The sequence below is a fragment of the Oryctolagus cuniculus genome, chromosome 19 (genome assembly GCF_964237555.1).
Source record: "Oryctolagus cuniculus chromosome 19, mOryCun1.1, whole genome shotgun sequence".
NCBI classification, from domain to species: Eukaryota; Metazoa; Chordata; class Mammalia; order Lagomorpha; family Leporidae; genus Oryctolagus; species Oryctolagus cuniculus.
In genome coordinates, this window is record NC_091450.1 from 50,617,598 (window position 1) to 50,631,881 (window position 14,284).

Consider the following 14,284-nt stretch of genomic DNA (forward strand, 5'->3'; position numbering starts at 1 on the left):
AATTTACGCTGCGGAGACGGGACTTTGCCAGGACGAGGAAGTACTTTATTTACTTACAACAAAAACATTGGTAACATAATTCTGTCTTCAAAACAGAGAACTCCACAGAACACACAAAGCCACCTCTATTTGTGTTTACCCAGAGTCGGCAGCAGCCGGAAGGGGGCTGGGCCTGGGAGAAAAGCCAAGGACTAACTCCACTTAAAAAAAAAAAAGAGCAAGAAACTGCCTTTAAAAATAGCCCTTCTCTGTGGCAGTAGCTACACTTTCCCCACTGCGCGTGGAAAAGCGAACAGAAAACAGCACCTGTGAAAACACACGGGCGCGTGTCGGCGCGGACGAGGCCGAGGCCGGGCAGCGGGGCAGCGGGGCGCGGGGGCGCTCATCGGCCCCCTCCCCTCGGCGAGGAGACTCCAGCAGCACCCACCGCTCTGGCTCGCAGCTGCTGAAGACTCTAGAAACCAAACACAAACGTCAGCAACACCCCTCAACAGCAGCTACACACCCTGGGGCGACCCGGTGAGGCCACGCCCACGCTCACGGAGGGAATGGGCACGGCCAGTGACGCTGCCAGCCATCGGGACAGCCGCTACATGGGCCCTGGGAAACTGGCCAATTAGTTCAGTGGCTTTGAAACGTCCAATCGAGAGCACAGCGGCCGGATCTCAGACAAGGCCCCCAGACGGCTCCAGCCTCTCTCCACGATTTTACAAGAAGTCCCCCTTCCTTCACCGTATAAAGGTGACAGTGCCCCAGGGGCCAAGGATGGGCCGTGGCAGCTGCAAGCCCCTTAGGCTGCACACACCAGTTGCCTGGGCAAAGCTCTCCCCACGGCCCAGTGCCATTTTCCTGTGTGTGGGCCACAGCCAGGACACGTGCGTGCGGTGGCAGATGCAACACAGCAAAGTCCGTCCTCTCCTGGGTGCCCGATCTCCGCTAGGTGACCTGCGCTGAGTTACACTTCCTCTGCTTCCCCAGGTACAAACGCGTGGCTCAGGGTGGCTGAGCTGCGAGACCGGGAGGGACAGCTTTCTGACAAGGGGACACAAGCCGAAGTACCCGGACAGCTCCTCGTGGTTCTGCCAGCGCTGCCTGCCCGCCAGCCCCCCGTTTCTACTCTCCTACGGCCAAATACCCGTCTAGAGTCCTGTCCCCCGGGGGCGGCTCTGCCGGTGCCCTGCTCTTGTGGCTGTGCTGGGGAGAGTGCTGCTGCAGTGGGGAGGGGGAACCTGTGGGGACAGCAGCGGAAGGGGCCGACCTCAGTGCGCTCCCTGGGGCTGACCCTCCGCTCCAGGACCTGGCCTCCCTAACCACTTACTAGAAGGAAAGTGGTGCCAGTCAGCTCTCAAACCTCAAAGTCACCCGCGCAGGGCTCCTCTCCCTCGGATAAAGGGGTGAGTCAGCAAAAACACTAGAGCCAGGGAGAGCAGCGTCCAGGGGCCAGCACGGTGGTGTAGCGGGTAAAGCCACCAGCATCCCATGGGGGCACTGCTCTGCTTCTGATCCAGCTCCCTGCTAATGCGCCTGGGAAAGCAGTAGAAGATGGCCCATGTGCTTGGGCCCCTGCACCCACATGCGAGACTGGCACATAGTTCTAGGCGCCTGGCTGTGGCCTGGCCCCGTCCTGTTTCGACCTCTGGGGAGTGAATCAGCAGATACACGATCTAATTCTGCCTTTCAAATAAATAAAATAAATTTAAAAAGAAGGAAAAGACAGCCTGGGCTGCAATTTTTTTTTAAAGATTTGTTTTATTTGAAAGACAGAGTTACAGAGAGAGGGAGGGAGGTGGGGAGAGGGAGAGAGAGAGAGAGAGAGAGAGAGAGAGAGAGAGAGAGAGAGAGAAAGAAGGAGGAGGAGGGAGGGAGGGAGGGAGGGAGGGGAGGGAGGGAGGGGGAGAGAGATATCTTCCATCTGCTGGTTCATTCCCCAAGTGCCTGCAATGGCCAGAGCTGAGCCAGACTGAAGCCAGGAGCCAGGAGCTTCTTCCTGGTCTCCCACACAGGTGCAGGGGCCCAAGCACTTGGGCCATCTTCCGCTGCTTTCTCAGGCCATAGCAGAGAGCTGGATCGGAAGCGGAGCTGCTGGGACTCGAACCGGCGCCCATATGAGAGGTGGGCACCGCAGGCAGCGGCGTTACCTGCTGTGCCACATCAATTCAACGGTGCCAGGGCCCTCATGCTTCTCAGGAGTCTGGGCTGTCTGCAGTTTCACACCAGCAGCGTCCAGTGAGGGGCCAGAAGCCAGCTGGACGACAAGTCCAGAGAGGCAGCTAACTGAGTTCTGCAAACATCTCTAAAGCTTAGGAACAGAATGACAATGACACCTAAGAGTGCCTTCAGGGGCTGGTGCTGTCGTGTTGCAGGTAGGGCCGCCACCTGCAGTGCTGGCATCCCATATGGACACCAGTTCAAGTCCCAGCTGCTCCACTTCCGATCCAGCTCTCTGCTGTGGCCTGGGAAAGCAGCAGAAGATGGTCCAAATGCTTGGGCCCCTGCACCCACATGGGAGACCTGGAAGAAGCTCCCGGCTCTTGGCTTCAGCACGGCGCAGCTCCAGCTATTGTGGCCAACTGGGGAGTGAACCAGCGGATGGAAGACCTCTCTCTCTCTCTCTCTCTCTGCCTCTCTTCTCTCTGTGTAACTCTTTCAAATAATAAATAAATCTTAAAAAAAAAAAAAAGAGAGAGAGAGCGAGTCTTCAAAGCAGTCGCATGCGCACCCAGAGACAGCTTCTGAGCTCCGCGTCTGCACAGGCTTAAGTTCATTACCATGGAAATAAAACGGGTGCTAGAGTCCCAACAGTGGATAAAACCTCACAATCAGAGCGGGGGAAGGCAAGCGAGCGAGTGAAGAACCAACGCCCGCTTTGGTGCTGGCCACGTCGCTCCTGCCCTTCCTCACGGCCGACTGCGAAAACGCGGACCCTCTCCTTGACTCAGCTCAGACCGCACTGCTCACTGCTCCAGAGGTGACGTCCACACCCTCACCGCGCCCCTCCCCTTCCCCTCGCGTCTCGGGAGGGGGTGAGGGGTCCCCCTTGGAGGCCGCGTGCTCACAGGTTGTCAGAGCTGATCACCACGCACCGGGCTGGGGGCTGAACGGAAAAAGCAGGGCTGCCAAAAGGCGCACCTGGAGGAATGAGCCCGCCTTAGCCTCGGGCGGACGTAACTGGCAACTTGCTGGACTCTGGGAGTCAGAGGATGAAGAGTGGATGGGGCATGGGCGTGAGCGCGGAGGCTGTGGCAGGGCGCGTTCCTTTCCAGTCCCAAGCAGGCAGGGAGAACACGCAGCAGCAACCTCCCATCTCTGCGGCGGTCACCTGGAAAATGGCCGTGCCTCTCTGCCAGGCCACGTGGAGGTGCTGACCAGCTGGAGTTCCAGGCCCAGGGCCTGCCGGGAAACTAGTCTAGGGGCTGGCGCTGTGGTACAGTGGGCTAAGCCACTGCCTATGACACCAGCATTTCACATGGGCACTGGTGCAAGTCTCCGCTGCTCCACTTCTAGTCCAGCTCCCTGCCAATACGCCGGGGAAAACAGTGGAGGATGAGCCAAGTGCTTGGGCCCCTGCACCCACATGGGAGACCTGGACAGAGTTCCTGGCTCCTCGTTTCAGCCTGGCCCAGATGTGGCTATTGAGGCTGTTTGGAGAGTGAATCAGTGAATGGAAGATCTTTCTGTCTGTCTCTCTCAAATAAATAAATCTTTAAAAAATTTCCTTAACGTAGTTTACAAAAAAAGTAATAGATCACAACCAAAAGCCAGTGTTACATGACATCGATGGTCTAAGAGGCAGCGGCTCCGTCAGGGTCGCGAGACACCCCCCAGTGTCGCTCCTCCGTGAGTGCCCGGCCACACAGCTGGACGAGATGGGAGTGAAGCGTGGGACGCACACTCTGTTCAGAAGACAAAGCGGGCGGTGCCAGCGCTTGGGGCGACACCCCCGGAGCCGACTGGCATCACTGTGTGTTGGCTCGCTTATCAGCACACAGGTGGTCTACAGGAAGGGCGCCTCCCCCTGCAAACACCCGGAGAGATTCCCATGAGGGGCCTTGGGGTGCCCGACTGGCAAAGACGAGGCAGCTCCTGCTCCAGGGGTGCGCGTGCCCGCCATGTCGGGGGTGGGGGGTGACGGCATCCCGGCACAGCCACCAGCGGCATCAGCCTCCGCCGCAGAAACACATTCCTCCGCCGTGCCCAAGGCTTTTAGACCAGGGCACAGAAAACCCAGGTGCGGGCTAATGCCCACGCCAGTTCCCACCCAGCAGCTACGGACCACCTGTAAACACGACACTGCAGACGCCGGAACGCCACTCAGACACTTCATGTAAGAAGTGTGCTCAGAAGAAACCCCGAATGCATTAAACCAGTAGCACAGAGCGTCTACGCATCTAATGCCCTCTGTGGAGATGGCTGCGTCTACACCCCCGACCTGGAGGTTCGCCAACACTTCCGGAAGATGTGCCGAGAGCTCTGCAGAGCGGGCTGGGCGCCAGGGGAACCTGCTGCTTCCTTTAAAAACTGTCCTGTGTAAGCTCTAAGCACTTAAATGCGAGTACCTCCAGTGAAGAGGAAGGTGGCTAGACACACAGCAGCAGAAAGCTGGGCACGGTCCGTCCTCGCGCCTCTGAGCAGGTCTGAGAACGCCCACAGGGAGAAGCGTGCGCGAGAAAACAGAAACATCACTTCCTTCGGCCTCGCCCGCGTCCCACAGAACGCTCCAAAAATCCACTCATTATCAATACTGTGGAGCAGACCCCGTGGGAGGGTGCTCACCTCTCACACTGGAGCCAATGAAAGGGACACTTCAGGGTAGAGGAGAATGCACCAGAATGGACAAGCTCCCCTTTCGCTTTGAAAACCCAACACAGAGCGCACAGAGGAGCAAAGTCAGAGATAAAGGCTGGCACGGCTCCGCGGCTCGTAGAGGGCAGCCGGAGGGCCTCCCAGGACAATGGAGTCAGGGACCCGACGGGGCAGGCCCCGAGTCCCCGTATTCATACCACACAAGCTGCCGCCAGTGGCCTTGGAACAAGGCACGGTGAACGTGAAACACAAGCCCATGCAGTGATACGATCGCGGCCCACAACAATCACACAAGACACTGAGCGGGAATCAGAGCAGAGTGTGAACACGTAACAGAGAAGGCAGCAACAGGACCCTGGAGCCAGGAGCTGCAGGCTGCAGGGCCCCAGATGTCGGTGCCACAAATCCAAGGTCAAGGTCCAAGGGGCGTGGGGCAGGGGAGCCTCCTGCTGCTGCCATGGGGAGGCCGCTCCAGCCGGGCCCTGCAGCAGACACAGCGGCATCTGTTAAGAAGCTTCCGGAAGCTGGCAGGGATCACGTGGTCCTTTGAAAAGACTGAGAGAAGCTGGGGCTCCCTCTTCAAGACCCCACAAAGTGAGCAGACCTTGTACAGAGCCCAGGGGGAGATTCATGGACCCTCCCAGAGCCATCTGACTGCTTCTCTTCCTCAAAACGCATAACCAAGAACCCTCAGGACCCACTGTGCATCTCAAATACTCATGGCTGAGGGCTTACGAGCGGCCCAGCCCAGCCCGCTCCCACGTGGTGCTGGGTCCCCTGGGCTGCTTGGTCCTGCCACGCCACCAGGCAGTTGCTGCAAAGCTGACTCGGCTGCTGGGCCCTTGTGGGCCGCCTGCCGAAGCTGGCCTGCTTGCTGGCTGCTCCATGTGGGCTCACCATTGCAGCCCTGCAGGCACGCCGGCCACCCTGGTGCTCTGCCTGCTCCCAGGAACACACGCGGAGCCCCTGGAATGGTCTCCTGATGCCACCATCTCTAGGCTAACATCACCACAGGGCCCACCCCTCTGGGTGTGGCCTGTCCCCAGAGCCACTGTGCTGCCATCAAGGCTGCAGGACATGCGGGCTGAGATGGGTCTCCATGACAAACCAGGTGACGCGTTTGGTCTCCGCCAACCCCTCCCTTCCCCATCTGACACCCTCCCGAGAAAGCAGCTGGCACCCCAGGCACACAGACAGCGCCCCGCATCAGCCAGGGCCAGGCCGGTCCTCGGGCTCCCCGACCTATGGAAGCAGCCTTCCTGGGAGCGGGCCTGACGACACCCCTCCACCCCTGCCACCCATCAGGGACGCTGAGGCTCCCGTGAGACGCCCCAGGCAGCCCCAGGAGGACTCTTCGGTCCTTGTCTTAGCTGCTTCCTTAAATTCAACTGCTACAGGTTCTTTTATACAATTTTTATTTCTCTGGGGAGCAGAGCCAGAGATTTCCATCCACCGGTTCACTCCCCAAATGCCTGCAAGAGCAGAGCAGGGCCAATCCGTGGCCAGGAGCAAGGGACTTGGTGTGGGTCTCCCAGAGGCGTGGCAGGTCCCGAGTACTGCAGCCTGCCCGCTGCCTCTCAGGGTGTGCGTCGGCAGAAAGCCAGAGCTGGGGGTGCCGCCAGAGCTCACACCAGCACACAGATAAAGGCGGCAGGAGTCACCAGAGGTACCTGCCCCACTGCACCCAACGCCACCCAGCCGCTAGGGGCTCTTTAACCTCTGCTGCTGATGGAGGTGCCCCGGATGTCAGCGACACTGAATCTGGGGCTCGTGGAAGACCCAAATCCCTGCTCTGGTCCCCTGGTCTCCACAGGGGCTCAGCCCACGGCCCTCCTCTCCCTGCACTCCCACTGGACACCTCCCTCTCACCCTGGAACTGGCTGCCCTCTGTGTGCTCCTGGCTTGGCCCCTGCCTCTCCTGACCTCCACCCCCGACTCATGTCCAGCTGTGTGCAAGTCACCTCCGCCTGGACGCCCTGCTGGTACCCATAAACTAAAGAGCTGTTGCCAGCATCCCCACAGCCCAGCCATCAGCGCAGGAAGTCTAGACCCTGCCCCCTCATCTGGCCCCAACTCAGCACCAAATGGTGGGGCTTTGCCCCCTAACACAGTCCTTGAACTCCCCCACCACACACACATCACCGTCTGGCCCAGGCTGCCCTCTCCCGGCTGAGGACGGCGACAGTCTCTCGGCCCAGGCACAGAGAAGGAGGTTCCCAAGATGACCGCTGCGCTGACCCCAGCCAGGGCAGAAAGGATCAAGCCGAGAAGGGGCAGGCTGGGCGGTCCTGTGTCCCCATGCGCCAGAGAATTGTACTTCCCAGCGGAGCTGAGAGCGAGGCAACCCCCTAAGGTGTTCTGGGCCAACTTCCAGTATCTGGGAACATGGGGCCACACTCAGCAGGAGGGAGTCTGGAGTGGAGACTCTTCCTGGATTCTCCCATGAGGAGGAAGCAGGAGCATGAGAAAGGGAGAGGGAGGGGGGAGGGGGAGGGGGAGGAGGGGTGCCATGATGACAGCAGATAATGGGAGGGAGGGCGTGGGAGAGAGACAGGGAAACACAGAGGCCGCCTCTGACAGAAGGGTCAGGAAGCCGAGAGAGAGATCTGCCCAGGTTCTCGGCCGCACAGCCAGCCACCAGCAAATGAAGCTGCCCGGCGTTTGGTGCAGTGCTCAGACTACTCGGGACACTCCCACCCCAGAGCGAGTGCCTGGGTCTGAATCTTGGCTCCGACAGCTGCTTCCAGCTCCCTGCTGATGCACACCAGGGAGACAGCAGGGCATGCTCAAGTACTTGGGTCCCTGCCACCTCTGGGGGAGGCCCGGATGGAGTACTTCCCGGCCCAGCCCCGGCCACTGCAGGTATCTGGGGAGTAGACCGTAGACGGGAACACTCGCCCGTGCACGTGTGTGTGAGTGTGTGTGTCTCCTTGTGACAACAGGTGAAGCCCGTGGCACCAGGAGACCAGCAGCACGGCTCTGCCCCCACTGCCATCTGCTCAGACGCGATGCCAGCGCACAGGGTCCCCCGTGCAGGGAGGGCTTCTGCGCGTAGCCCTGCGCTCCCCTTACCCAACGGGTCTGCAGCCTTCTTTGCAATTCTTCAAAGTCTCCAGTACACCCCAGGCCACCTCGGTGACACCCTGGGTCTGTGGGCAGAGCAGCCCAGGTGAGGGGCACAGCCTCAGGCTGCTCAGGAGGGCCCAGATGAGGACCCCCCAGAACCTGGCAGTCAGGAAGCCCCACGGGACTCCTCCCCCTCCCACCAAGACACTCTGCTGATTTCTCCAAGTTCCTGTCAAGCATCGTGCAGGGTTTATGCTGAACCCCAAATTCAAACTGGATCAAGCCAGCACCTCAGGGCCTCTGCGGAGCAGACCTCAGGGAAGCCCCCGTGACCTGTGACCTCAGAGGGGTGACTGCTCTGTCCACAGGGGCTGCACCGGCCTGGCACACTCCCGGATCCTGCATCCCGGATCCCAGCTCCGCCAGGCGAGGAGGCGGCTCGGGAAGCAGCCTCTGGAGCAGAGCCAGCAGGAAGCAGGACACCCCCCCCCCCCCCCCCCCCCCCCCGCCTGCGGCTGCCAGGGCAGGATGTGGGCAGGGGAGTGGGGGCTGCAGAAACCCGCCCCAGGAAATGCTTCCCAGGGTGGGGGCTATTTATAGTCGCACAACAAAGGAATGACCTCAGTGACACCTGAGCCGAGGATTCCCAGGACATCCAGACACTGTCTCACAGTTTGCCGGGTCCCTGGGGAAAAGGCAACTTCATTTAGAGAAGGAAAAAAGGCGAGAGGAGGGGGAAGGAGGGTCAGAGGGGGCGAGGAAGCCACAGCAGCAGCTCCCACGGGCTGTGATTTATCTGCTCAGGATGGCGCCCAGACGCACAGGTCTTCACTCAGCTCTCAGCCTTGGGGGAGCCAGGCACATCCGGGAGAGGCCTGCCCCGCTCCGTGCTGGCTTCTTCCCCAACCCTGTGGGACGCCTCGGTCCCAGGCAGCAGTGATGGTTCCTCCGCAGGAACCCATGGCCATGTCTCTAAACCTTGCATCAGAAATCCTAGGGGCCTGATGGGTGGCTGTGTCTCTGCCACCCCCTCTGGCACAAGTGGCGCCTGGCGGGGAGCCCTCCGGACCTGCAAGGCAGCTCCGCCCGCAGCCTGGCCCACCCGGTGTGGCGCCGCCTTCCAAAGGCAGCGGTGTTAGGAGGAAGAGCAGCAGAGGCGGAGAGAGCGAGGAGCTACGAGGGACATCACACAAATGTCTGCTGAGACCAAGGGGTGACACCTGTGCTGGCTCAGCTGACGCCGTACAGGAGCCGGGCACGAGAGAACGGGGCAGCGTCTTCAGCGAGGTGCGCTGCCCTGCTGCTCACCACGGGTAGCCTGGTCTCTGCCCTGGCACACGGCGCCCGAAACCCCGGGCTATGTGTGACTGCGACTCCTGGACAGTCCCTAGAGAACCCGTGGTGCGACTCAGGAAGGGAGAGGACAGGAGAGGAGCCCAGACCAAGCCGGCCCCGCATCTCTCAGGCCCACAGAACGCAGCCTCCTGGCACACACTCGAGAGATCGGGATCGGCAGAGTGGCCTGGCGCCTCCCTGTACCTTGTCCGTGCACTGTTCACCTTTAGACTACCCCGACAAGCCTAAGGAGGTGCGCCCAAGTTCTGCGAGCCACGCCAGCACGTGGCGGCCTGGGGAGGGGAGGGTGCGACGCCCCGACAGCTGACAACCTGCACTCGGGCCTGGCGTGGGGCAAGGCCCTCACCCCAGGAGGTCTGCGTGGGAAGGGAACTCAGCCGCAGGCAGCCAGCCGGGGCGGCGCAGCTGGTGTCAGAGGTGGAGCGTTCAGGGGGCGAGAGCGGAAGCCAGGAGGAGTGTGGGTCACAGAGGAAAACGCGGGCTTCTGCCACCACTGCGGCGTTGACGCCGGGTGCAGGGGGAGGCGCCAAGGCCACTTTCTCGAGCTGTGGACGTCTGAGATTTTTCTTGACACGAAGGGAGACGAGATGGCCACCACTACAAAGGGGCAGCTGGCCAGGGCTTGGAGCCAAACACCTGACAGCTGAGATGGCAGTCGGGTGGGACAGAGACCCTTCCTAAGTGAGGGCAGCGGGAACATTGTAGGGCAACGTGGAACTCAGAGGAGCCAACACGCACCCCGACAGCCATGGGCAGGGACCAGTGGGACAAACAGCGCGAGGCTCTCTGCCCGGAAGGAGCCGACTCAGCCAGCGCGGGGCCTGCCTCCAGGACCTGGGCACTGGGCACCTGGACACCGTGCCCCTGAGAACCGAGATCAGAGATGCTGAAGGTTCCAGACAGAAGCACTTCTCAGACGCGGTCACCCAGGAGAGTCTGCTCAGGCTTACGCCCTCACGTGCGGGTGCAGCTGAGGAGCAGAGGGGCCGGGCCACGAAGCAGCAGAGCAGGATGGGTGGGGGATGCCTCTGGGGGGTGGGTGGGAGGAGGTGTATGGGGAGGGGGTACCCTGGGAACTCATCTCAGCAGGGGCAGGTTCTTTTCACTCTCAAACTCCCAAGCATACGTGGTTTTTTGGGTAAGATTTTACATATTTGAAAGGCAGAGTGGTGGTGCGGCAATCTTCCAATTGCTGGTTCACTCCCTAAATGGCTACAACAGCTGGGGCTGGGCCAGGATGAAGCCTGGAACTCCATCCGGGTCTCCCACATGGGTGCAGGGGCCCAAGCACTCAGGCCATCTGCTGCTGCTTTCCCAGGTGCATTAGCAGGGAGCTGGACCTGAAGTAGAGCAGCTGGGATTTGAACTGATGCCCCGTGGGATGCCAGTATTACAGGCGGTGGCTTACCCTGTTAACATCACAATGCCAGACTCCCAGGCATATATTTTTAGCCAAATGTGAAGCCCTAATAAAAGTCACTTCTTGGACATATAAAGATTCAAATCACTTATCAAGAGATTATGCATCAATTTTTGGAAGTTGCTAGAAAAATATCAGAAAAAGGAAGTAAATCAAGAAGAGGAATCCAGGAAACAATGGATTTAACCCAGGAGCTAGGGTAGTCCCCGGCCAGCAGCTGGGGGTCGGCAGCAGCCCAGGAAGATTGGAGAGGTCCCCTGGAAGAGAAGGGAGTCACAGATCCCACGGCACCACAGGGTACGGAATGTGGTGTGGCTATGGCAAAGGCAAACGGCTCAACCAACTAAAAAGGTAACCAGAAACTGCAGGAAAACATAAGCTCTGAGAAACACGTCAGCACAGCACTGCTCTCACACACAGACTGGAGGCAGGACATGCTGACTGTACTTTATGGAAGCAGAAGCATCCGTCTGGGTGCACTGCTGTCCTTATGCAGCCAGAGGCTGGGCCAGGAGCTGCGGGGGCAGAAGGTGGCACTGTATCACAGCACGGCAGGAAGCAGCATTCTGGGTCCCAGGCTGCTAAGGAACAGCAATACGAACGCAGTATTCGTTTGGCCAAACAGACAATCTCAGGAGAAACAGTTAAAGGCTGAGCTTGTTCTCCCTTTCCTGCCGTACTCATGGTTTTTAAACTTGGCGGCTGTGGACCACACTGCTGGTTTGGAGCCCCTGGCTCTGTCACTTAGCAGCTGTGTACCAGGCAAGGGACTCCGCTCTGCCGAGTCGGTTCATTGTGTGCAAACGGGAGATGAGGCCGGGCACGCGCAGGCATTAGGTAAGGACACTGATCCTCACAAAACACGGCAAGAATACCTGGCCCATGAAGTGGGATATGCACTTCTAGCAAAATTCATCAAAACGTGAGAGCTAACCACAAGAAACTAACAAACGGCGAACAGAGTTCCGGGAATGATCCAGAACCCAAGCCTGACGGACAGAGGGGCAGAGGGCGTGGGGGGTCCCCTCCTCCGCTCGCAGTGACTCGCTGAGTGCTGCGGGCTGCAGGAGGCCAACCCGCCTGCCTCACTCCTGCTGGGCTCCCTGCTGCTGGGTAGCAACAGGTGCAACACACAGGGCTTGTGTGTCTCATCTCCGCCCACCAGGCACCATGGGTCATTTTCAGGCCCTTGGGGGCCAGGTCTTCCTCCTCTGCATACATTCCGGCTTGTCACTAGGAGTCTCAGGACGGAGCACACCCTCCCTCGCCCTGCCACACAGCTCCCTTCAGCGGGCTTGGATCGCGGCTGGGAGCACGCCTGCCCCTCCTGACGTCCACACAATGCAGCCCACACTCCAACACGCCCACAGCCAACCTCAGCTCTAGATGCCTCACTGTCACCCCCTGCCCACTCCGCACGACCCCCAGGGGTGTCCCCACTCAGCCGCCTACGCCCGCCACGCACATCCTCCCAGCCTGGCTCGGGATTTCCCTGCACTGCTGCTGTGTGCTCTGTCTTCAGGTCCTAGGAGACCCCTAAGGCCTGCAGAGCAGGCTGCGGTCCTGGGCTTCACCCCACAGGCCGCACAGCTCCAGATACAGGGCCCCTGGCGGCCTCACGGGGTGGGAGAGGGAGGCCCTCCCTGCCGGCATGCACTTTGCTTTGCCACCTGTCTCGCCCTTCTGAACAAGCAGGCTGCAAACTCTGTCTTGAATTAGGCCACCGCCTTCCTTCCCTCGGGGGATTTTCGCGCTCAGAGCAGGACCGTGCAGCCTACCCCGGCTGGCGGCGACTTCAGCAGGATGGAGCTGCCATCCTTGCCTCACAGCTGGACACTGCCAGGTGCACATGGAGGGACCAGGAAGGCCAGGTGATCTCATAGGCCCCTGCCTCTCCAGGGCCCTCCAGCTCGGCTCAGACCCTAACAGGGAAGCCAGCACCCTCTCCCGTGGAAGACGCTGGAGCAGCCTGGGAGCAGACCCTTCCCCATGGTCATTCATCCAAAGTACCCAACACCCGCACCTCTGCATGGGTCCCGAGTGGGAGGGCTCGCTGACATCCCCCCCCCAACCCGGGCCCAGCTTCCATCTGTCTCCTCACTGGTCCCGACGTGTCACCCTCTAGACAGCTGACACTAGCGACAGGGCACCCCTCTCCAGGGTCTCAAGACACATGACTACCACAAAAAGCTTGTGAAAATGCAATAAAAAGTCGAGTTTACTTTGGAGTGAAAAAAAAATCTAAATCCATGCATACTTGGGGCCTTCAAACAGCACATTGAAAACCACATGCTAAGAGGAAACTATGCAGGGAGCGCCACCCTGGCTTGCACCGAAACAATCTCTTCATCCCATTCTCCCACGACCTTTTTTTTTTTTAAGATGTATTTATTTGAAAGTCAGTGTTCCAAAGAGAAAGAAGAAAGAAGGAGAGGCAAAGAGAGAGAGAGAGAGAGAGGTGTCTTCCATCTGCTGGTTCACTCCTCAGATGGCTGCAACGGCCGGAGCTGCACCGATCTGAAGCCAGGAGCCAGGAGCCTCCTCTGGGTCTCCCACGTGGGTGCAGGGCCCCAAGGATCGGGGCCATCTTGTACTGCTTCTCCAGGCCACAGCTGAGAGCTGGATGGGAAGTGGAGCAGCTGGGAGAACCGGGACTAGAACCAGAGCCTATATGGGATGCCAGCACTGCAGGCGGCGGCTTTACCCGCTATGCCACAGCACTGGCCCTGCCCATACACTTTGGAAGTCCCCTGGTCACAAAGCAAGCTTCACCTGACCTGCAGGGGGTGCTAGGACAGAGACCACCGCCGCAGCGTCCCCAAGGATGCCAGTGCCCAGGGCTCCGGTGCGCAGGTGGCCCGCGACGGTCCACCCACGGGTGTGCTCACGTACAATGTGCAAATACAGGCCTCCTGCCTCAACTGCTCAGAAGTAGGAAAAGCAGCCTGAGGCTGCGGTAAACCTGGGCGGGTCAACCTTTGACCTCTGATCCTGACTCCTCAGAGCAGCCCCAAGAACACGGCGCTGAGGCGCAGGCTTCTGCCGGGCTTTCTGGGAACTGCAGAGAGGCTGCGGCAGTGGTGCACCGGGCAGAGCCGTGCACGGGCCTCTCCTCCTGTCGCCCGCTTCCCAGTCCCAGGAGCTGCAGGTTTCCCAGCTCAGGAGGCAGGCGGAGGGAGGAGTGGCGGCTGGGCCCACACAAACAGGAGGCACTGCAGGAGCTCCCCCGCCGCTCCACGGCTGTCTCCTGCTGCCATCGTGCCCATCCGAGCCCCCTTTCACGTCCCTCACTGATGCTGGGAGGGGTGAGGTTCCCGGCCCGGCTGCGGGCCAGCGCCTGGTGCGTCAGGCGGCAGGGCAGGGAAGCAGAGGCCGCGTTCCCGAAGCCCTTGTCCACCTGCAGTCGCTGCCTGGATTCTGGGGGCTGCTCCCATGGCCCCCGTCTCTTTCCTGGCCGACGCTAAGTGTGGGCCTCCGTCACTGACCATAACAGCCTGCCAGCCAGCCCAGAGGCTGCATTTCTCATGACCACTAGCTTTCTACGCTGCATCAACCCTTGCTTCCCGAACACTAGCCACGCCTCCTGGGTGCCAGAGGGTACACGGACAGAGACGACGGTGCCCTCGGCCCGCCATGGGG

At 60.2% G+C, this 14,284-nt stretch overlaps 1 protein-coding gene across 5 annotated transcripts in view; it reads right to left on the reverse strand.

Annotated features, from left to right (window-relative positions):
* FKBP6 (FKBP prolyl isomerase family member 6 (inactive)) overlaps positions 1 to 14,284 on the reverse strand; it is a 24,511-nt gene continuing 10,227 nt past the window's right edge. The window contains exon 8 of one of the 5 annotated variants that reach the window (XM_070064528.1): positions 1 to 454. The gene's annotated coding sequence lies outside the window, so the exon portion shown is untranslated. Of the gene's footprint in view, positions 455 to 10,264; positions 13,265 to 14,284 lie in introns of those variants that run through there. The other 4 variants (XM_070064529.1, XM_051835458.2, XM_002721977.5 and 1 more) reach the window with 4 other exon arrangements.